At 32.4% G+C, this 26,603-nt stretch overlaps 1 long non-coding RNA gene across 3 annotated transcripts in view; it reads left to right on the top strand.

Annotated features, from left to right (window-relative positions):
- LOC138701466 (uncharacterized) overlaps nt 1–24,338 on the top strand; it is a 511,465-nt gene extending 487,127 nt beyond the window's left edge. For all 3 annotated transcript variants that reach the window (XR_011332595.1, XR_011332594.1, XR_011332596.1), the window contains one exon: nt 23,507–24,338. This is a non-coding gene — a long non-coding RNA (uncharacterized lncRNA). The remainder of the gene's footprint in view (nt 1–23,506) is intronic.
- The last annotated feature ends 2,265 nt before the right edge of the window (nt 24,339–26,603 follow it).

Raw genomic sequence — 26,603 nt, 5'->3', positions numbered from 1 at the left:
AACATGTCTTCGGACAATTGACTATACAACAATTTACTTGAATATTGCATACAAACCACCTCACTGTAATGTATGAGTCAGCTCTAATGGAACTCATGCAATGGTACGTTGGTTTCCACGATAACCGGGCTATGATTCGCTGGAAGTGACAGAGTCGTGTTTAATTGTATTCAGTTTGTGGATATAGTTCTTTTTGAAAGAAACCTCACATTTTACATTGCGTTATACACGGACATATATTTTTTTAATCAGTATGTGTGTACAGAAATGTGCAGATGATCCTTCTAATGGGAAAACAAAGTTATATTCAAATTTTTTGGTTTGTGGACAAAGTCTCTTTTGAAAGTGTGTTTTTCATATTTGTAAGTGCGGAATTCCCTGGTTATATCGCAAGCTCGCCGCCAGATGCCAAAGACACGACAGGACAAACAAGACAAGTGACACACATCCAATCACTGTGGGAGGGAGAGAAAAAGAAATAAATATTTACAATTCTCTACCCATAGTCGAAGCCTGACACGTTCTACTTTTATTAGAAATGCTGCCACTTTAGGACCTGTACCACCATTGTCACACATAATTTTATGTTCTTTCCGATTAAGAAGTAGGCTATAGCCTACATATTATGTTTTGTAATTTTAAGTGATTAATAAAATTTTCAAGTTTAATTCTATTTTGGATATTCATTTTGCGTTTCTGATCTAATGTACAAGCAGTAACTGAGAATCTGGGTGCAATAACAAAATCGATTTTGAGAAAAATTAATTAGAAATTTTAAAATTGTTAGGAACAAAATCTTTACATTTGGTAATAATAATAAATCTTACATTTAATGGCTATATATTAATAAAATTAGAAATATTGTAATGTATAATATTTAAGAAGAACTATCTATGCAAAAACAGCGTTAACCGGCTAAAGCTATTATTGCACCCAACACCTCAGTTGATATTTCGTCTTGACAATTCTTCGTTTTTATTTCGTTAACGTTCCATTTCCTGAACTGTTTTTCATTGAGTGTGAAATATCACCGCTTCACAAAATTAGTCATCCAAACCAGATTTTTACGCTAGGAAAGCGGTACATTTAAAACCCATTACTTCACTTTTACAAGAGTTGTTAAATTTCATTTTATTTAAATTACATCCATGTTGCGTATACTGTAGACCTGCTATTCATAATCCAAAATGACACAAGCCTTTAATCACTGGACTTTAATAGTTGCAGTTTATCTACATTATTTGGAAGTTTCGTGGTTTATATCTTTCGGTACTATAGATAAAAATTTATGGAACACAGTTTCCTAAAAGTGACACGTGAAATTTGAATTAGCATTGTTTGCTTCCAAATATTTTAACTACACAAATTTAATTTCAAAGATTACCGATATGTTATCATGAATCTGAACGTACAAAATAAGGGGTACAATTTTGATGAAAAAAATCATGTAGTGACCGTATTTAACGCTTCAAATTTAACATTTAGGCCTATAGCAACGCTAACTAGTAAATTATTGCAAGCAACCATTTTTCTTAAACAAACTAATTGCAAGTGAAATGATTCCTTCTTCAAACCAGTGTTCCAGTAGTTAAAAGTTCGTCTCATACGTATTATAATTAAGTAGGGCTAGTAGCTATTCAATCACTTAGTTTACAGTTTCTCGTCAATGTCCAGTATTTTATTCTGGACACTTTCTAAAATATTGATGATTGAAAAAGCGAATGTCGGATATATTTTCTCCGAGCACTTTAATAATTCTTGCCTTCGCATTTAAAAAAAATCATTATTGGATATGTTTTCATCAAATCGTTTCCTTTTAGTTGAAACTATATGTTTACTAGATTCTGATATTTGTTATTATTTATAAGCAACTGCCTTCCAATGAATGTAGCCCCAAAGGAATCAGTACTTACAACTTATCAATTTGCAAAAATTTACGGAAATAATAATTGACAGAAAAATAAACTGAAAGAATACACATAAAACTTATAATCAATAAAAGTTAACACTCTTATTACTTATGACCAAGATGTTGATTTAAAATCAGTCAAGACAAGATTTTTTATCGTTCATAATTCAATATTATCACGGAGAATTATGGAAAGGTTTAAATGTCGCCTAAAGAAGAGTCAAAACTTACACTTTGCTGAGTTTGTATTGGTCCATAGACGTACTTAATTATAATATGAACATACAGTGTGATGACGAACGTTTCTTAGAAGACTTCTATGATTACATTGCCTCAAGAAAGCGTGAGCAAGAGTTTCTGTTTCCGAGCAGCCATGTCTGTACCGAATACCATCTTGGGACTGACGGGAATTGCTCGAAGTGTAACAATATTGGTATTCATTTTAAAGTTTCTATCATTCCTCTTACATCCCTAGCCAAAAGTTTAAGGACACTCCTCCATAAGTGATGTTTCACTACTGTCCTTATAGGTACTTATGCGAAACCCCCTTTTGTTTATACAGGGACCAAATGTGAAGTTTTTACTGCAAACCCAATCTGTTTATCTTCCAAACTGGATTATATAATAATTTTTCTGTTATGAAATTTATTGAAAAATTACATATTTTTTAGGAAAACAATTAATTATTCCAGAATTGATTGAATTAGATCAGTGAATTTTAGGATAGAGTTACACATATCTGAAAGACTTCTTGTGCATTATTACTTTTCGTTTAAAAAATTTGTGACAGTTCATGCAGGCATTGTTATCCAGATTCTTTTTTTTTTCTTTAGGAAAAATTGCCATTCTCTAAAATTCTCTTGAGCTTCAAATTCGCGGCAAATAGACCCGGTCCCGCCTCTGCCAGTTCATCATAACATTGGGAATTGGTAACATTGGTCAACCAGCTTATTCCCTCCATTTTTAGTAATCAGCTATGGAGTTCGCTACAAGTGTGGAAAGGTTGGATTTCTTTCTTCAAAAAATTGAAAAAGTCGAAATTTAGTGAGTGTGGACGTGAAGTGGCAGATTATTGGGACGTGGAAGAATGACTGGAGATAATACAGTATCTAACTCCATTCCAAAATTCATCGATCTAAGTCAACCTAGGCTATTCTAGAGTAATTAATTTTTATCCTACAAAATTTGTAATTTTTCAATAAGTTTAATAACAAAAAAATTATTATATAATCCACATTTTGGAAGATTGATTGGGTTTACAGTAAAAACTTCACTTTCCAAGGGCATTTGGACATTGGGCATTTTCACTTAAGTATGACAGAATAAAACATCACTTATGGAGGAGTGTCCTTACTTTAGGTAGGGGCTGTATCTAATATCCATTTACTAATACCAGGAACTTCATTGTACAATAGAACTCCTTTTCCTCTACTGGTCAGCAATTTCCATGCTTCAGATTCTCGTTTTCGCTATTCTTCTCTAAAATTACGCAAAACATTTTTGTTGCTTCTGTTTATTGAGGAAGACTGTGTCGATTGCAAGATACTTTTAATTCCTGTTCCAAAGGCCGCAATGGAAATTATTTGCCCTTAATAACGTCACATAATCACAATGTTGAAGATTGGCCTCCCACGTTACTCGAATAATATTTAAACCTCTAGCCTTTGAGCTTCAATACACCATACATATTATTTGGAATGTCTTTTATTGAACTTTTTATGATTTTGTCAATATTCTCCAAATAATTAGCCCGTAATTAGTGTATTTGTGCCATCTGTCCATCTGTACGGATTAAACTAATTTTGGCAAAATATAGGCCTACTGATTAACTAGGTTAAATTTCATCTGACAATGGCATTCCTGTTAAATTTAAAAATCTTTTTGCAAGCATGGAAGAATTTGTTGTTGATAAAATTTAATTCTTTTCTCATTAAACGTCATATAGATACAGCCCTATTTAATCTTAGTATCCTGCCCGATCACTTTAACGGACTCCTTGTTGTTTAAAATTAAGTCGTCGTATAATAACTTCCCCTACTAGATGTGAATTTCTGCCGATTTTTTTAAATATTTAAATCAACACCATTGTTTTAAAATAGCGACTCCCCAGTCCCTGAGCAGAATGTTTTGATTTCACTGTAATTATATTATCATCTGAAAATACTGGTGACGGATTTATTCGTTTATTTATTTACTTATATATATATATATTTACTTATATATATATATATATATATATATATATATATATATATATAATGATTGGGTAAATATTCGATGTTACTTCTGGCACAGTAAAACAATGAACATACACAATTTATACAATAAACAACCAATAAAATAAAGAACACAACAAAATACATGTACAAAACAACACCCCAATACAAACAAATCAAAGAAAACAATTAGAAAACAATAATACTATTGCAAAATAATAACACAAATATAAAAATACATCAACACGACACACAACACATTATTAAACACTTTAGAACACACTAAATCACTCCTGTCACTCAGCTGGAGGAAGTACTAAACGCATGCGCGGCACTTGTAATTCTTACACAAAACTACTAATTTTAGCATATACGAAACACTTAGGCCTAACTACTTCCAACACTTACGCTACACTTATTTATTTGCACAACATTTTGGAGCACTAAACACTTCCAATAAACACAACCTAATAAGAAATAGGCCTACAAAAAACATAAACAAAACACAAGAAAATGGTAAAACAACATAAAAGTCTCTAAAAAATAATTGAGTATTCATGGCACACCCACATTTACATAACTTTTAGTAAGTTAATAATAAATAATTTATAATTATTAGATTTTTGTTGTTTATTTATACACGCTTTAACATCTATGGTCATATTGGGTGTTTAGGATCTTTGGGTATATCAGTAGGCCGGTTTCACTATTGTCTATTGTCGTGTGTTATAGATGGCTTGTGTTCATGTAACTGATTTTAAATTTTTATTAATATTTATGATAAACGTATTGGGAAAGTCACTGATTATTATTAGTGATTGAGGCGGCAATGAATCATGATATGTACTGGTAAATTTTCAATCCAGCATTTGCCTTTGTGGCTTAGGGAAACCATGAAAAACCCCAGTTATATTGGTCGGCCACGGGAGTTGAACTCGGGATCTCCCAATTGCGAGTCTCAAACGTTACGTCTGAGCCAAACAGCTCGGTAGTTTTCTTATAGCGATCAATCTAAGTTATTTTTAATCTTTGAATTGTTAAAGGAGAGCCCTCAAAAGTGGTTGCAGGGAGCTGATTCTAATCTATTAGGCCTATAGGCCTAGGCCTATCAGTCCTCTGTTCCCCATTTTTAATTTTATGATTATGATCTGTGCTAGAAAAATTCGTTTTTTTTTTTTTTTTTTTTTTTTTTTTTTTTTTTTTTTTTTTTTTTTTTTTTTTTAACTTCCACGCTGTATGTTCTAAATATCCCTTAAATAGTGCACAGGGCCTATAATTTTCCAGTCCCATGGTTTGATCCTTCCACCGAAGGTTATCGCTGAGATAAACTCCTAAACATTTGAAATTCCTCTCTTAGGGAACCCTTTCAACATCAATGTTGTAGTCAATACCAATCACTTCTCTCGTTTTATTAGTCCTAAAGGCCACCGATCAACTGTTATCCTTTGCCTTTTTTTGTAAATTCCTTTAGAGTTAAATCAAGTAAGTGATGGAAAAAATTATGTGTTTTGCATTATAACATTATTGAGTACCACGTTAAATTATAAATTAAAAAATGTACCTAATATGTAGGATTGTATATTTGTGATAGGCTACAAACATACATACATACATACATACATACATGCCTGTGGAGTAACGGTTAGCGCGTCTGGCCGCGAAACCAGGTGGCCTGGGTTCGATTCCCGGTTGGGGCAAGTTACCTGGTTGAAATTTTTTCCGGAGTTTTCCCTCAACCCAATATAATCAAATGCTGGGTAACTATCGGTGTTGGACCCCGGCCTCATTTCACCGGCATTCATTATCAACTTCATCTCATTCAGAAGCTAAATAACCTAAGATGTTGATAAAGCATCGTTAAATAACCTACTAAAAACTACATAATACATTAAAAGAAAATATATGCATAGATAATTATTTACTATACATGCTTGAAAGCATTGAGCACAGATCTTGAATTCGTTTAAATACATTATATTTAAAAATTAAAATACATTATAAGTATAATTGCAGTTGCTCTTTTAATTGTAAATTCAGAGTGATCCCGTATGAGACTGCAACGAACATGTTCAAATGATCTCGTAGGATTTTAAAACCTCCTCTCGTCTATGGATGTCACTTTCCAGTTATCCGAACGATTGTAAGTTACGACATTGTGGAAGATAGCAGTACCTAGATGTTAGCCCATATGATAATGAGGACGAAATTCATGAGATTAGTGTCCGATGGAGCTGGCTAGGATATGGATTGGAACATACAGCGGTTGGGCGGACGTGTGCGGCATGTCTTGAGAATGACCGGGAATTTCGCTTGTCAGTTACAGGCGTGCAGGGGTTCGTCGCCGACAGCAGTAGCTGCAAGACGCTTTTATTCCCGAGTTCCTACAAGACAAGCAGTCCACCGAGATTTACACTTGCGGCTGCCACAGAACCGAGTGTGCACAATAATGGTAGCCTACACATCAAGCGCATATTAAACAACTAAATATTTTGGGAAAAGTGCAGTACTCTATTTTAATAAATTATATTTCTCTTTTTAAAGTAATAAACATATGAAACAATTTCCTTGATTTTAAAGTCCGTGTGGTAGTCGTCATTATCGTAATCATAGTCATCAATATCATAGTTACTAACATTATCGTCGTTGTCATCATCATCACCAATACTTTTATGGCTTAAACCCATCGGTCTGTTCTCTCTCCAAAACTAATTGTTTATGACATCTTCGAAGGCAGTTTTTCAATGTATTGTCTGACAATATGAATCATATAATAAGTTGTAATCATTTATTACTCCAAGAATCACTATAAGAACTATATCTCCATAGAGGTTTCTTTCGAAGAAAATTAAACTACTTCTTATCATCTTACTGAACATCGTATTATTATTTTTGTTGTTATTATTACTATTATTATTATTATTATTATTATTATTATTAATAATAGTAATAGTGGTGGTAGTAGTAGTAGTAGTAGTAGTAGTAGTAGTAGTAGTAGTAGTAGTAGTAGTAGTAATAGTAATGTTATATTGTTAATATCATTTCGCATTAGTTTTCAATAATTTGAAAATTAATCAATCAGTTATGTATTACCTAATATTTCATCATCATTTGCACAATTCTCAACAATACATTCTTGATAATTATAACACGGGTACTTACTGTGCTTCATCATTTGAAGACTTGCGGGAGGATAACAAATACATTGTTTTCTACTTCTAGAAACTCCAATTTAGATAATTTGTTTCGGCAATGAAAACTTCCAAAATGCTGACACTATTTTTTTTTTCATTTTTATTATTGTTAAAGATTAAATAAATTTGTGTTATAAAATATTTGTAATGCTGTCCTTCCTATTCACATAATCCTTTTCTAGACTTTGATAATATATTTATTTGATTATTGCGATGTTCTGTTATATAGTAACTTCAAAATTAGCCATCAAGTTACAATGTGTCTATAATAAATGTGCATTAGATTTATATACAACATTCGGAAATATAACCATATTTCACTATACTTCGAACAGCTGTCGTGGCTCTGAGTTGAGAAACGCAGAAAACTACATTCACTCTCGCTGTGGTATCAAATTATGCACACTTCTCGTCCATCTTACCAGTCATGTCGGTTTCAAAATCTCTCATCTCTTCACAGCTTTGGCACCCGGTCTCAACAAGAAACTATTATGCTTACACCTAAGTACAGAACATGACGTTATTTTCAATCATTCACAATCTACATCTCTCGAATCTGGAATCTCCTTCCTGCAAAATTACCTGATTCAACATGCATAATAAATTACATTCGCTCATAAATATAATATACTTATAAAGAATATTTAATAATTTGAGTTTTTTTCAGGACCCTGGTTCAATCCCCGGCGCCGGATCGAATTTTTCTCCTCTAATATTAATTGTTACCGTAACAGACGTATTTTTAGGACAAAAAATTAACCTTGACGTAAATTCTTAGAGCAAAAATGTATATTACTGTGGAATCCCGGCCACCAAGTCACTCAACTGAGTGCGCTTCTTGTATAATGGCAGTTGACTTAATATAAAAATGTCAACATACATGTCGAACTTGGAGTCAGGCCACAAAGCTAAAAACACTGAAGGAGAGGGATTTGATCCGGTGCTTTGGATTGAACTTCGGTGTAGCTCAATTGCTAGAGAGCCTGATACGTAGAACCAAGGACCATGGTTTGATCCCCAGTACCGAAGCGAATTTTTCTCCTCTAATATTATGAAGCTGAAAATGTGTTGTGAATTCCATAGTTGTTTCGTACAGAATTTTTTTTCGATTTTTAACTACAAAATTACATTTTCTTACGCATTTATCACAACAATTGTTACAAATCACGCCACTCTTGTAAATTCTTTAATACTGTACATTAGAATGTATAATTAACTGTAAAGAATCAAGTTTCTAAAGTCGTATGATTTGTAACAATTTTTGCCATAAGTAAGTACGAATGATGTCATTTTTAGTTATAAATTGAAAAATAAAATCTGTACAAAGCAATTAACAACACTTTTTGGCTTCAGAACACTAGCCAATTAAAGAAATGACACTTCTGGATAGTTCTTAATCTATTTCTAATATTTTTTTTACCTTTAAAACTAAAGAAGAAAAGTATTTTACTAACAACTTCAAATTAATGTAACTTTGAAAATATTGAGATTAGGACAAATGTTTATATGACTTCTTCGCTCAGAATATCTTCGAAAATAAGTTCCGTAAGTGACGGTAAATTCTCGTGAATCACGCTGTAGTCTATAACACTACTACTACTACTACTACTACTACTACTACTACTACTGCTACTACTACTACTACTACTACTACTACTACTACTACTACTACTACTACTAGTAGTGTTACTACTACTACTACTACTACTACTACTAATAATAATAATAATAATAATAACATATTTGTTTATCTATACTAATAATAAATCTATAGCCGAAATTTTTCTGGTAATTTTCGATTTTCCAAAAATAATTGCTCCTAACATATATAATTAACCACCCTCAAACCGAAAATCGCTTTTTTGAAATTTTCGTTTGTATGTCTGTCTGTCTGTCTTTGTCTGGATGTTTGTTACCTTTTCACGCGAAAATGGCTAAACGGATTTCGATGTAAATTAGAATATAAATTAAGTTCGTTGTAACTTAGATTTTAGGCTATATGGCATTCAAAATACGTTATTTAAAAGGGGGGTTATAAGGGGGCCTGAATTAAATAAATCGAAATATCTCGCTTATTATTGATTTTTATGAAAAATGTTACATAACTAACGTTTCTTTAAACATCTTTTCCGATAAGTTGTATTCTTTGAAAAATTTTAATAGGACTGATATTTAATGAGATAAATGGGTTTCAAAATTAAAATAACTGCCATCTAAGGCGGTGTAATGAAATAAAAAACAAATGACTTCGTCTATAAGGGGCCTTGGACAACAACAATCGAAAGCTATGAAACATAGCCTACAGAGAGTGTTTCTGTGTTTGTATGAAGTAATATCTGAAGCTAAATTAACCGATTTGTATAATTAATTATTTATTATTTCACCATTTGAAAGTGTAGTTTCTCTAGATGGACATAATGCTATAATGTTATTACAGTAACTTTTGAGTGAATTGAGGACAGGTAAGATTAAAATAGCTTCTTATGCACCTAAAACTTGATAGGCTATCCTGTATATTCGATTCCTGTATTTCTTAAAATAATGTTTATGTAAGTTACACATTCATTTTAATCTCAGAGAATTAACGAACAACGAGAGCGTATTGATTTAGTATGCAGTAATAGTATGTTAGCTTAGCATTCCATTATTTTATAATCCAAATTTTAACTATGCTCAATTGAATCGTGTTTTTATTTATTTTTTTATTTTAGTAAGTTATTTTACGACGCTTTATCAACAGGTTAGGTTATTGAACCGTGTTAAAATACATAAAATAAATATGCATTACATGCAATGCAAAAAAATTGGGTAATGAGCCAAGCAGATTATGTTGCGCTGTTGTAAAAGTTGTTCCTCCTGAGATTCAAGAGCCCCCATAATAAATTAAAAACTTACTTATCGGAGTACATCCGTTATCAACACACTTTTTATATAATATAATATAATATAATATAATATAATATAATATAATATAATATAATATAATATAATATAATATAATATAATATAATATAATATAATATAATATAATATAATTTAAGTTATTTAAGTTACAGTATTTGAAGGGTTCAGAACCATAGTGGGCCAAGCGCCATTTACTGAATACGTAGAAAACAAGGGTTAAAATTAAGTTATTACCGTAATTCAATGGAAACATGTAGCAAGTAAAATAAAGTATACACATTAAATCTAAATGATGTCAATGTTCATTAAACTATGGTTGCATGTAATAAAAATTAAGAAACATGTTAAAGGAATTGTCATTGCACCAAATGAGTGGTCTCTGGACCAAAATGATGGCATTTTAATTATTTAAATTTAAATTATTTAACATATTAAACGATTTATCCTTCTATCAAACACGAATGTTCCCTGGATCAAATGTCCTATTTTAATTATGTAATTACTTTATAGCTATTTATTTCTAACAGGTGCAGCGGAGCGCACGGGTACGGCTAGTTTTTAATATGTTGAAACCAGCTTATAATTGCTGAAAGACAAGCTCAGAGTAACCGGTATAAATATAAAATTTTGTTTGTAAATAAAGTTTTTTTCAAAAGAATCATTATTTGTACACTTGGTCAAAATGAAACTGGCCGCCGTCTAAGAGACTAAGTTCGAATTGGGTATTTCCGTGAGCGCTCGGGACAGCCAGGCTTTTTTCAAAAGATTGCTTATATTCTTCTAGTAGTTATAATGGGGAACACAACTATTATTCACTAAAGTCTTCCGAGAAAATAATTCATATACGAGATTTAAAACAGACAGAGCGTTCAGAGTCTTTAAACAATAAATATTGTAACACAAACACTATATACTGCATAACAGGTTCTCAAGTGGAGTATGATCATTGCTCGTTACAATGCCGTTCTTACTGTAGTAGTACTCTTAGAGTAGTGGTACAGCGTTAGCTAAGTATTCGTGAGGTTGAAAGTTCAAATGTTCCTGGAGCTGCTAAATTTCTTTTTTCTTCTTCTTCTTTTTGCCTTTTAAATGCATCAGTGAAAATATAACAGGATTTCGTCATTTTTTTTATCCTTAGAATATTTTTTGCTTTATTTTTTTCGTGTTAATTGAAATTTTGACGCTATGTGGAAGTAACACTAAAGACAACAATTAGGGGCTTTCATATCAAAATGCTGTGTTAATTATTTTATTATTTCCTGCTGCTTTACACTCTCTTGCCTAAGGAACATTTAGTAAATATGTTGACGGTTAAATAATTGACAATAATTAATTTACAAGTAGTGCTACAGGGAATATGATCATTATACTAATCTAAATCCATGATCATCAGGGCCTAAACGTAGTAATTGCGAACAAAAAAGATAAACCATAATTCTGATGACATAATATATCCTGATTTCCTGGAATTATAACCACAAATTTTCACCAATTTTGTAATGATCTGTAAGTAACATGAAGTAACATAATCAAAATAATTTGACTATATTACACTAAAACGAGTTGTAAAAAATAAAAGAAAGTGCAGAACAAAAATTCACTACTGAGATTCGAAACCGAACTGTCTGCATAAAAGTTAAGTAGCTTAACCACTGCTCCACGCTAAGCACGCTGTGGAGGTATTAAAATGCTGTGTTAATTATTTTATTAATCCTTGTTGCTTTACACTCTTTTTGCCTAAGGAACATTCAGAAAATAATGTTGACGGTTAAATAATTGGCAATAATTAATTTGCAAGATGTGCTACAGGGAATATGATTATTATGCTAACCTAAATCCATGATCAACAGGGCCTAAACGTAGTAATTGTGAACAAAAAGAAAAACCATAATTCTGATGACAAAATATATCCTGATTTCCTGGAAATATAACCACAAATTTTCATCAATTTTGTAATTATCTGTAAGTAACATGAATTAACATAATCAAACCTATTTGATTTGGAGTTAACTAAAGCTGCGCACGGAGGTTTACGATAGTGAACTGCACGCTCACCCGAAGGGACTTAGAAAATTTTAACTGCTCAAGAGGCCGGGCAGTTTCATTTTGACCAAGTGTACACTAAGTTTGTAGTTTTGACACATCTTGACACCTGAGAAAGGCATTTTGAGATGCTGGTATATAACAAATACGACCACTAAGCTGTAACTGGGACGGCATTGTTAAGAATATTTCTTAATAAGGCTGTTGATATTTCTTACGCAAAACGTTGAAGAGAATAAAATCATCCACATTTTATCGTCAGTAATGTAAAATCTGATAATTTAACAGGCCATAAACTTTTTCGCAAGTTTCCGTATAGACTATCGCAAAATCTGTGCGAACGTAAGAACATGAATTTACGAGTACTTCGTACAGATTATTTCCTTTTTTTTTTATAAAGTCTACTGTTATAATAGAACTGCAGACTAGGAAACATGTATGTTAAAATTTTAATAATAATCTTCATTTAGAAGGATTACACCTTTCATTTCTTTACAGGTTTCATGCAATTTGAACAGGGAAAATTTTATTGTTCACGCCATTTTCATTATCTTATAATTTTAATCATTATCTGCAATTGTAATGTGTTTTACCATTTATTATACATCAAATTTATAAAATAAAACCATCTGCTCTTCAATAATGGTGACCAGAAGGATCCAGAAAGAAATACATATATAAAAGTTTACATTGAATTTCAGTCAATAAATTTAAAAAGAAAATTAAAGTGAAGGTGAAATCATATTACTTAAAATAGAGATGAAATTGAAAAATTTTAATTGAATTCTTTAGAATTTGTCTAAGGATTTTCTCAACACTGTAAAATGTGAATCCCTTTCATTTTAAAAATTATAGGTGTATTTGGAAATGGTACCACGAACTCCATGTACTGACCAACGATTAGGCATGATGTTATACTGCTTACTAAAATAAGGAATACAAGGTTCATAGATTACTCCCTTTTTAACATCAGTAAGTTTTTGCTGTTATGCATCTCTTTCAAACCTGATAGCCGGCTGTAGTATTGTTCCTGTGTTGTTTTTTCTATCAATGACAACAATGTCTGCTCGTCTTGTTGAATCATCTTCCGAGATACAATTTACTTTTTCATGGACTTCTAATTCCTGATGTCTTAGGATATCAGCAAGCATTATCCTTACCCTGTGATGGCGGTTGTTCCGCAATAACTCTTATTATTCGAAAGAAACCCCAACACATGTCCAAGAGTTTCAGTCTCGTCACAGCCTGGATGGCAACAACGAGTTGTGTTGAATTCTCTACCTGGGACTGACTGTACTGCAGAAAGGTTGCATTACATCTTCACCGCATTAATATATTCAGATGATAACAGGCCGTTTTTATTGACTATCCAGACATTTATCTTAGGAAATTCCGCATAAAACTGACTCCTTTGCGGCAATTGACACCAAGAAGAAAAAGATATTTTCCTTATTTACTTTGTCTTTAATATAATAGGCCTATTCTTGAGTTTTCACGGACATCATTAGGCCTACTACATTTCTCCTTCTTAAGTTTATGTATCTTTAAAAAAACATCATTCAAGTTGTTCTGAAATTCATTACTTGTTACTGTCCAGAATTGAAGGACCTACAACGGTGTGGACATTGCAATGACTGTATATTTCAGTTTTATTTCTTTGTAGCCATATTTGAAAGTCCTCTGTACTGTAGCAAACAATTCATATTTCATTTATATTTGTAACTATTTATTGTTGCTTAAATAGCTGTGGTCATACCGCGATATCTGTTGATCTAGCATGTGAAATCACCAGACAAGTGACCTTAGTTGCGTAGTCGCCTTCCTGTACCACATGCTTACAAGTGTGCTAATAGAGTCAGTCGCGTAGACTTCTTTCTGGGCATTATCTATTTCCATTTTTCTTGTTGTGTAACTTTTTTACGAAGGAGTGGTCCGAAAGCTTACACTGCAGCCCGATGCTTTTTGTGAGTACCACTCCTGTTCTGTGAATTATATTTGTCGTCGAACGGTCGAGCTCTTATACCAATAGAGCACGCTGTGAACCTTACCCGGGCTATGGTAATGATTATAAGTTAATAAAATTATATGTGAATAAGTAATGGCGAAATGAGTCCGTGATCCAACGCCGAAAGTTACCCAACAATTTTGCTTCAATTATTTGAGGAAAAATCTCGGAAATAATTCCAAACTTGTAACTTGTTCCATCCACAATTTGAACCCGGGCCCGTTTGTTTCACGGCCAGACATTCTAACCGTTATTCCACAGGTGGACTATGCAATTGTTGTGGTTTGTAATAAGAAAATTAACCACTCGGAATTTTGCCTCAGCGACTAGGAAAACCACGAAAATATCCTGGTCAGATTGACCGAATCCGGAGCTTCCCGAATGCGAGTCTAGTGAATTACTATCGAGCCATCTCGCTCTGTATTAAATTTATAATTTATTTATATTTTAGTTTATATTACTAAAGCTCCCTTCAAACGTCACAGTGGTAGTGAGGCAAATATGTGCACCATAAGGCATTTTACTCTATATCTTGCACTTTAATAATGATAACAGTTTACAAACCTAAAACATTTTAGAGTATATCTATTTTAAAATATATAACCCATTCAAATGTTAAAATTATTCTTGTATGTCGCATATATTATTTGCATTTTACTTGAACCTTACAAGCTCCCACATTATCTGCACTGTAAGTACGAGTATAATATGGACACATAGGCTATGTTAATAATATGGGTTGTATGGGAATTAAATGCATTTTAAATTTTCAAAGTTATTTATAATACAAAATAAATGTATTTAATGCTTCATAGACTAGCCATTCATAGAATAAAGTTATTAGCGAATTAACAGAACATTGAGCAAATGAAAATAAAAAAAAAACTAATATTTATGTAAACATGTAAACACTGAGACTACATTAAAATTGATTTAACACATTCAATCAGGAAGAAAGAATATGAAAAAATACTTCAAGTAGTGACAAATGTTATTTCAAATGGTATAATTCTCTAAAAGACTAAGAACAAAAGCAAAAGAAGTCAAAATAATTTTCTAAATTTATTTCGTGAAGTCATCACAGAAAAATGAATCACTTTTCATCCTATCACATTCTTCATTGTACCAAAAAAGCGAATAATTCTTCACACTGTACTTATTTCTCTCCATTTTGATCAGTATAAAAATTTCCTCCACATGCAAGACAAATGCAAGAAGCATTTATTGAAGAAGATGCGTTCGTTTTCAAGTGCTTTCTAGTTGCTGGTTTTCTAAATGTATTGGCTCTTGTTGTCACTCTTTTGTTAACTTCAGAAAAACAGATGAAAACAAATAAAAATATTTTAGTTCCTGTGTAAGATAACAATCCATTTCTATAAACTAAATTTTGTATATAATTTGTATTATTATCAATAACATTATAGCAATGAACATAAACAATTATTATATCTATGACTGTACTAGTACTGAGAAGGAAGTCACAAAATCATCTAATGTTAATTTTTTAAAACTGGAATGAAAATAATATAATAGAATAAGAGGACTTAGTATTTGACAATAATTTAGATAATTAAGATATTATATAAAGGACATTTACCTCTTACAGTTCCATTCTATAGAAAAATATCAATGAACGACTTGAAAAATAGCATTCAATGCTTGTGCCCATAACACCCTGAATGACATTCCCATATTTGCCTTACTGTATTACTTCAACAAATGACCAGTCAGTTTAGCAAGTACATGCTTCAGAACCCCCATCATATGGATTATTGTTCTGTTTAAATCTACCATTCCCGCCTGTAAAGATTTCGGTACTACTCACACATTTGTGGCAATAATTCCTTAAGTAAGTCATGCAAAAATCAACAAAAGCACTATTTTTGCTTTGCTCCAATGTCTACTCACATAAATAATTACATTCGTAGCGTTCACATGTCCAGCAGCGTCAACACCATTCACACTGTGGTTCGCCACCTTATTCCAGGTATATCAATATACTATCTGATGCTTCGTAACTCACGAAGAATTAGGGTAACATGGGCATTACCTTAAAAGTGCCCATATTTTCCTGATTTACCCTATAAATCATTCACCTGAACAACGTTGTAACCAATACTTTTATTGAAAATTAGTTATAGATAGAACAATTTTGTATCTGCCCTCCTGTATGTGATGGAAAACTTTGTTTAAGCCTAAATCTACAGTTGACACTAAGTTGTTACAGATATTTGAAATTACTGTTTAGTAGAACAACGTTGTAATCAGAAACAATTCTGGTGTTCTTTCTTTGACGGGTTGTGATAAAAAAAAGACTCAATAAATATAAAAGACGGAAAGTTAATCTTACTAATTGTACAGATTACAAACAAAAGGAGCTAAAACAGCGAATGCGCATATATTTTGAAAGGAAGCAACATGTTCCTGGAAAACTACCAGCTAATGGAATGAATAGAACAACGTTGTAAGTGAAACTAGTGCATAAATGCTTAAATAGTACAAATAATTTGGTCTTCCTTGAAGTTAATAAGACATAAGAGGAAAGCATTCGAACAGGCCAAATAAAATTCCCAATTGTGACAAAAACTTCGTGAAAAAATACATTCAGTCATTTCCAATACAGGATAGTCTCTATTCTAGGCATAATGGTGTGAACTGTTTCTTAAGTTCACAACTGAATGTGCTCAAGATGTACTGTATGATAATTTCCAGGAGAAACATCCCAATGTTTATGTCACTGAAAGCATGTATGAATTATCTCTATAAGTGATTTTCGATTGAAATTTCGTGTTCCTAGGTCCGATTCACATTCATATTGTGGCAAATTCCTTATGTAGGTGATTGCTGTCTCATCTGAAAAAGTTAAAGAAAATTAAAATCGAAATCGCAATTTCATCACACTTGCGCCAAAGAAATGTAAAAATCACTTGAAGAAAAGCATACTCATCCTAATTGGTGACCTTAGAATATATATTTGAGTACAACACAGGTTAGTGATTGTTTCAATAGAACTCTGATTCCAAGTTTCTATAGAATTTTGATATTACGAAATATCTTTTTCGTTTAACTATTTCTTAATTTTGTACTCAAGAATTAACTGCAGTTTTCTATTACATGCTAAATTTAAAATTACTTTACTTAATTTGAATAAATTTTCAAATAAGAACAACGTTGTAACCAGCCAGATACAACGTTGTTCCTACTAAAACATTTTAATTTTTCTGTTAATCAGGTGTAAATGAAACGCAGTGTGTTAAACTCTTTAGATTACTTTATAAAATTATGGTGTTTACTTACATATCCGGATTGTACTAATAAAATAATTATGGTAAAGCATTAAACAAATTTTTTTTTATTCTCCTACAAAATTTATTTTTTGTTGGTTACAACGTTGTTCGAGTGAATGATTCATATGTAGAAATCTCAACAAACACATTCACAACCAGAGGAAGTCTTGTTAATGCGGCCAGCACGGCGTAAAGCAGTAGCTTGGAGAGATAGAAGAAAAACACAAGACATGGAACATATATTTCCAGTAGGACTGAAATAATTTGCCATTATTCTATTAGAACTCGAATAGATTTTCGTTGTTTTTTTAGCTATTTGCCTTTTAAATAATTGTATATGCCTAAAGTAACTTTGTCTAGGAAATTCTGAGAGCGTAATTCATATATTCTAAAGCGATATTGATTAACTGATGGTGGTAGTTAAACTTTCTCATTATTATTTTTTACTAAAACAAATTTGAGACGAGTTTTCATGTGCCATCTAATCTCTACACAACTCGCTTTCGTTTCTGTTGAGTGTCGAACTCGCTGGATATTGTTCCTTTACTAAAATACACCGAAGTTGGGGTTTCTGAAATGCGGTTAAATAAAGAAAAAACTTCATAGGATTTTTCATATAAGGATTTCAAACCCAGTTTCACGAGTTTGAATGCACAAGCGAAGAGAAATAGTTCGTAGAAAGGTGGAGCAACGATGAAAGAATCTTCTCAAGAGATAAGGTTTGGTCAGGCAACTGAATGGACTGAGGAGATTCTGTGCAACTGTCATGCAAGACAACTCCGTGAATGAAATTCTCTTAGGCTTGTTTTATATGTTTTGTTCAACTACACACTATTTTGCTGTCAGGCTTATAGTTGACAGGACAAGATGATGATGTGATATGGAAGTGAGAATAAATAATATGATTTGTAACATTAAGATAAAGATATCAATTAACAATTTATTTCTCTTGTAATTTGTTTCCAGAAAGTGACTGGTCAGATATGAAATCCCTATTAAGATGTAGACAGAGCACTTAATGATTTCTCAGACCAATTTATAACAAATTAGCAACTATTTTAAATCACAAGTGCTGGAAGGTGTTTTAAAATTACGTCAATGCTTTGTTGTGATATTTTAATTTCGCGTAAATCTATAAAAATCCTATTTAGGCGCTGGTTCTGGTATTGAACTCTCGAAATAATTTTCAGTAATGCAACCAATTAAGCAGAGGAGCTATCCGCTATATTACAATGAAAATCTATTTTACTCGTAAATTATGCAAATCCAGTTTCCAAGTAAAGCTCCCTGTAAAGCAGACTTGAATAATTTCAAGGGAAAAATTGTTCCGGGCCCGAGTATCGATGGCAGAACAATTTTTCCCTTGGAATTATTACTCGTAAATGTTCAATATGTTAGGCCTACTAAAAATGTACACTTTACTAGTCTTATCATAATAGACATTGTGTAGTATTTATGAACTAAATTTTTTCAATTGTAACCTTAAAGTTTTGAAGGTTGTTTTAAAAGAGAATTAAATTGCTAATCTCCTCTACTTGTCTTGTTTACTGCTTCTTTCGTATTTTTTCTCTTTAATTATTTATCACAGTAATCTCGCTATTCACACTCAAATTTTACGTTAAATATTTTGCATATAACAAAATTATTTAACTCAAATGAAACACAAGACAGCAATAAATGCAAAAACTCACCTATTTTTTATAATAGCGTCTTCCTCGGAGGTCTAGCAGTTCCCGTGCTGCTCACTAGATCCCAGGTTCAAGGGCTATGGCGATTAAATATAAAGGACGATAAAATCCTTAGAAAAGCGAAGCTAATATACCCGTACCCTATATGAAAAAGAGTTCTTAGAAGCCCAATCCGAGTAGGAGGTTCCAGGAAAAATTTGTCATCCTTCTCTCACCAAATTATTTCAACCCTGAATAACTTTTGCAGTAGAAGGCGTCATTTAATAAATAAGCTGGCTTTATGAATAAATCCATTTACCGGACAAAAATCTTTACATAGCTATGTTTTACATAATATTGGATACTAAAATAAGGACTTTTAAAAATTGATGACATTATTTCCATTAAAGAAGATTACTACACCATTAACCCCTTCAAGCCTGTTGTACATTATAGTGTACATTGTTTCTTTTTTGGAATGTCTTCGATACTTTTAAATATTTTGAAAAATTCAATGTGATAAAAATGGAAAATATTATTTTTGAAACATTTCTATACCTGAATTAAAAATAAAATTAAAAATTTTAGGGTCCCAGGGATTAAAATTGTCCCCAAATTTTGATTTTCTGTGAAGACTTGATTTGGGAATTTTGGATCCCCAGAATGATCATGTTTTCAGTTTTTTTTTTCAATTTTGTTTAATATAAATTCAGGTCTGAAGGGGTTAAAGGAGATTATTACACAAAAAATTAAAAGTAACTGAATATATCATAATTTCATCCTCATAAGATTAAAATCATAGCTACAAACTGATAGGCTAGTCTGATTTACACATAGGCTGCATAGCATCCATTATGTAATTAATTGATTCATCAGTTATTGGAAATAATGTAGACCTACTTGTTTTATCTTTGATGAAGCCATAGAAATCCACGCATGAAACCATGAAATGACTATTCTGAAGCAATGTTTTTATGTTATAATTACTTGGAGTCTATTTCTTTCAGGTGTCCAGACAATTATTGAGGAAAATGCTCTCTTCATAGGTGCAGAAGTTCTCGAGAGACAGTACACAAATTATAAAACTTAATCAAAATTATTATAATTACATCGTTTCACTTTTGAAAACTTCAACACAGTGATTTAGACAATTCAATTTTGTGTTCGAGTATTTTGTCTTTTAATTTACTCCACATTTAAAGTTCATTTTAAGTACAAGATTCATGAACATAACCTCATCAAAAAGTTGGACAATATTGATGACAGCACTGGGATTAGAAGCCAGTGAATTTATAAACTCAGCTGATTTCTCAACACTGCTCCAGTGTAATTCAGAACCTGAATCTCTTTGGATTCAGGAAAACTGTTCAGCACCCTCAAAACTCCCTCTCCATAATTCGAGATATGCAATACGTTGGTCATAAAAGTTCAGAATATATATATATATTTTTTTTCGAAATCTCTTCTTTCGTTTCACGTTCGGTAGTCAATATCGCCAGTTTCTGTTTGGTTGTCTGAGGGATGAATTTATATTTTCTCCTGGAAATGAGCTTCACAATATCTATAGTTCCAATGTTTTGGTCCCTTATGTACCTTTAAAACCAAAATGTACAGAACAGTTGCCATTACCGTTGTTGACTTTGTAAGCCTAGCAGGTCCCATAACTTGATTCTCCTTTCTGACCCTAAGCTAGAAAATACGGACATTTTGTCACAATTGGCTTGTACAATAAGGACACGGACATGATTTAAAAATATAAACTGTCCGTATAAAATACGGATGTGTGGCAACCCTATACATAACTGAATCACTCTGGCCAGTAGACTACACATAACGGGATCAACCTGGCCAGTAGACTACACATAATGGAATCAACCTGCCCAGTAAACTACACATAACGGAATCAACCTGGCCAGTAGACTACACGACATAATGGAATCAACCTGGTCAGTAGATTACACATAACGGAATCAACATGACCAGTAGATTACACATAACGGAATCAACCTGGCCAGTAGACTACACATAATGGAATCAACCTGGCCAGTAAACTTCACATAACGGAATCAATCTGGCTAGTAGACTACACGACATAATGGAATCAACCTGGTCAGTAGATTACACATAACGGAATCAACTTGGCCAGTAGACTACACATAGACTCAAGCTATTTAAGGAAAATTTGCGCGACAATTGCATGATGTTAAGTTCATTTGTAAAACATAAATTACTGAACTTAAAATTTCCTGTTCATCGCGCAAATGAATTCGCAGTAATAATGCAAAGTTTTTATAGTTAACGTCAAAGTTATAACCGTAGATCACATGTAATATCCATGAAATATAGTTGGTTGGTTTCTAATGTGGAGTCGCGTCTAGCAATGAAGCCATTAGCGATCTAGCTTCCCAATATTTGCATATAATGTTTTTTTTTTTGCTGCGATGGCTCTACAGGATACAAAGTGTTGATAATGTACGATAACTTCTTTGTGACATAACAGGCAGGTTAGAGAAATGTAGATATGCTCCTTGGTTTTCCCATAATATATTTTTCTTTCTTGTTTGTCATGAATGTAAAAGAATCCGTCTATGATTTTGATATTATTGGGGAGGCCGTAAAATCTGTCTGAAAGCAATGATTATGAGGTGATTGAGGGAATTGGTCAAACAGAAGAAAGTAGCACTCAAATAAAACCTACTAAATAGTATATTACGATACAAGATTGGGAAGTACTTTTCACAAAATCGAGAATACGTTTGGAAAACGACCAGAGCGAAATTTTTAATTTCCCAGATTTTGTAATGCACTTCACAAACTTGTATTGTACAACTTTTTTGCACGATTATATTTTTAAAATCACATATAGAATATATTTAGAGCAATACTATTCCAAAGCCTTCGCAAAACTGCACTGTGATGATAATTAAGTAATAATAAGTGCAATGTAATGGGTCTATTTCAGTGTAGTTTCATGTTATGAAGGATGGTTTCCCTAGCAACAAGTTTCTGTGTGGGAATTATAATTCTCAAGGCCTAACAGCAATAGCTTAAATGCAACAAAAGGCACGATCGTGCAAAAAATAGCATTACAGTCGACGTTGGTGTAAGTCCAGGATTCTGGCGTGAAAAGTCAAATAAAATAACATTTATTTATACTGTAGTCATAACTTAATTCTAGACCAAGTGGTGTTTCGAATAACAAATTTATGTACGTTAAAGAGGAAGACAGACATTTCTTCAGTCTCCTTTTTCATCTATGCTGATACCCACATATAAAATTTGTAAGGATAATCTGTTGAATGCATTCTTGTAGATATTATAGGTTATCATATTGTGCATCCATGTGTTACTTATATCGTTAAGAATCAGTGTGATTTATAGATAATGCAGAAATTAGTAATTTACTTTTAGCTTGTAAGAAGTTGTGTAATCTACATGAGAGTTCCTTAGATTGATGCTAAAATAGTCCAGTAGTGGGGTTACAACCTTGAAATTCTTGACTGAATTGAATTGAATTGATATTTCCTGCTGCTGTGACTCGCTCTTTGTGAGAAGTATTATGCAAAGATAAGATTAAGAAATGAATGGGAAATTGTGAAACATTACTAAATTTAATAACCGAACTAACACATTCGTTTACAAATATGGAGCGAGTAAAAAGTCACTTAATATCACACATAAAGTGTAAAGTAATTGTGCTAGATAAAGTAGTCATTTTGTTGTTCAATAAAACATCCGGAGGCAGGTTTGAACCTCATAAATGACACCAATAAGGCATCACTCATGAGGCAACTAAGCCAGGAGATAATGGGATAAGGTGGTCAGTTGTTCTCACCCTCCATTGACTACATAACTGACTAGTAACATATTACATTAATCAGACTTCAGATGTATACAAACAATTATTGTTCTTTCTCTGACACATATCATCAATTGAGATGTATTGCCTCATAATAGATATGCATATCAGCCAGAAACTCTATCAGAGGTAAAGTGGTCATAATAGAAACAAATAAGGCGCAGAGGGAACCATATTTGTGTTTGTCAAATGGACTTCCACCATGTTGAATTCAACTCAAAGGTCTAAATAGAAATATGGTAATGCCATACATCAAAGAAGGTTAGAATTTTATGACAAATGCAATGGTGAAGTACATTAAAACATTATTATTATTATTATTATTATTATTATTATTATTATTATTATTATTAATACTTTTGACCTTGTCTTTAACCAGTGCAATCTTATATAGGAATGAATATAACCAATTTCTTCTCTTCCAGATGTGAGGAAACAACGTTATAAATGGAATGCCCCTAACGCGTCAAGAACGAATGCAGATCATCGTGACGTCTGGGAAGAAAAGTTAACGTTACATTGCAAATAGCTCGAATCATCGACATCCACATAGAGACCCTGCGTCGCATTTCGATTGCACAATTCTTACAAAAGCTCAGAGAGAGAGAGAGAGAGAGGATCAGTCGAAGATGAGCAACGGCGAGGACGGCCCTGTGACTGGTTCTCAGCCAATAAATTAGTATTAAATTGTAACAAAACTAACATAATTCAATTTAAATCCTGTCCAAATTCAACCTCGCAAATTTCTAGCGCAATAATTAACAATAGATCCCTATTAGAAACAACAACAACCAAATTTCTTGGCTTAAAAATCGATAATGTGTTAAATTGGAAAAATCATATTAAAGAAATACACGTCAAAAAATGACTTTCATACTCCATCGGCAAGTCTATGGTGCTATCAAAAAGGAGTGCGTTATATGGCAGTAAAAATTTTAATAGCCTCCCTATCGATATAAAAAATGAAACTCAAAACATAAGATTATTTAGGGACAAATTCAAGAAGTACCTAATTTCTCACGCCTTCTATTCTGTAGGTGAATTCATGACATTGAATAACGCTTCATGAAATTGATACTAAAACTTTGTGTTGTACTAATAGACTATATTGTAAATCTCTTCTGTATATATTTCATCTAGACTGTGACTATAAATTAAGACTTTATAATAGTATTAAGTTTTTTGACTTGTTCCATATTCTAGCTGTGAAGCAATGTATGAATACCGTGGAATGTTAATAAATACAATACAATACAATCTGCCGAAGACGAAGAATCAGCATCAGCAGTATTTATTTAATTCCTGATCCGCCAAACACGAAGAATCAGCATCAGCAGTATTTATTTAATTCCTGATCTGCCTAAGACGAAGTATTTATTTCATTTGCAAGGTCCAAAACTCCCCAAACCTTTACGCACACAAGCCTGTTGTGGTGTTAGTCAACGATCAATCATTCGGATCTTGCATGAATAGAAACGCCACGCTCATAAACTTCAACTTCAACATCATCTTCGTGAGGACAAACCAGACTATCAAGTTGAGTTTTTTGAATGGTGTCTCAGACAATTACAGCGTGGTCCTTCCTGCGTAACGAAAATCCTTCAAATTAATAAAATTAATTTTTGTATTCCTGATTAGGTCAATAAGCAGAATATGTGGACAGATCCCAACAGAATGGTTGATTCTGATAAGTTTATGGTGTTGTGTGGAGTATGATAAATGCGAGTAGTTGGTCTATTTTTCTTTATGGTACCTTAAGACGACGCGATGCTGAGTTTTGTAATTTCTACAATTTTCATTATATCTTCTTGAAAACTTTACGTCAGAAGTAGTTGAAGTAGCTAAGATTCGAATGCAGAGTTCTTCTCAAATTGTTGTGTCAAAAAATATGCCCAGAATAGTACATTATGCAACGAGCCTATAATGATAGTAATTAAGAAGCGAGTATGGATGTTTATGAAACTCGCTTGCGCTCGTTTCATAATTTGCATACGAGCTTCTTAATTAACATTATAGGCGAGTTTCATATGACTTTTTATTCTCGACCATATTTCTAACTTGAAATTATTCAGATGTATACATTTTATTTGTATCTGAAAAGATCGGAAGTGACCTTGTTCTAGATCGTGAATTGTGAGATGTGCGCAGACGCGAAAGTATTGATTTTTTCCGAGGAACAATAATGTCATTGACCTTGTGTAATCCCGTTAAACTTGGTATAACCTTGATTATTGAATTCGACATTGAAAAACGAGGTGACAAATTGAATTTATTTGAATAGGCTATTATTTACAATTAACGCTAATTATTATAGTAATAGAACATAACCTTCTGCGACAGTATTGGATTTCCAGCCTCCGTGACTTTTCGCTAATTCTGTTTCGATTGCATATCCGAGAATAATCGATACTTGCGGTTTTATAACGGTACAAAACTGACTTGTTATTGGCTGAACACCTGTAAGTTAAGTTGTCATTGGCTGAAAACACCTGTACTTTAATGAGTAGGTGTACTTTAATGACATGCATTAAAGGACTACTACCAGGTGTATAATTACTACATTTCGGCATGGTCGAGCATAAATTAATATTATATTTTCTATTTAATATAATTTCTATATTTGGCAAACACCTATCTGGACTTCACATAAAACCAATAATATCCTAACAGTTTAAAATAAAGCTATGACTTCTTTTAATGAAATGGTTCAGTCGTTCCTCCTGGGCAATATAGGCCTACTTCATTAGCCAAAAAAAACTTAGGAAATATATTAGATATTTCTTTGGATTTTCAACTTCCCTGCTCAACTTATAAAATCACAGCTTTCGTAATAATACTAATATGTGTAAACAAATGCAGGACTTAATGCATAAATCTGTTGTGAATATATATATATATATATATATATATATATATATATATATATATATATATAGTGCAAAATGTCATTGCTCTATGTATAGCTATTTAGGTAATATGTCATTTCTAGTAAATTAAAATGTAAAAACTCTGATTTGTGGTAAAATCACTTTAAAGGTTATAAAATGCATTCTTAATATAAAGTAAACATTTACATGGGGTCAACTGAATTTCTAACTTCGACTAAAGATATCGGGATGAAATCTTCCCTGAAGTGTTTCAAGAAAACATACATGTTTTGGCACAATATTTAAATAAATGAAGAATGTGACCAAAATTGAGCAACAGTCAAAGAAGCGTCCCCTTAAATGTTGAAGCCTAATTGACTTGTTACGTGAACAGGTTTTTCCAACCTTGCTTACAAAGGATGCTACTTTTCTAGACTTTTGCAATACGTTGGAATAACACCACACTATGGAAACATTGTTCACGGTTTCTTCACGTTAAATTTCCAGATAGGTGAAGTGGTAAATGGAGACCTTTTTAAATGTCTCCACGTCCCATTTAACTAATAGGATTAGATTTTTAGTTTTGGAGACATTTGAAGGATATTGGCAGAGGGAACAAACATTTTCCTTTTACGATAGTAAACATACTGCGCTG

Source organism: Periplaneta americana, chromosome 6 (genome assembly GCF_040183065.1).
Source record: "Periplaneta americana isolate PAMFEO1 chromosome 6, P.americana_PAMFEO1_priV1, whole genome shotgun sequence".
NCBI lineage: Eukaryota > Metazoa > Arthropoda > Insecta > Blattodea > Blattidae > Periplaneta > Periplaneta americana.
This window is presented reverse-complemented; position numbering and strand designations above follow the sequence as displayed.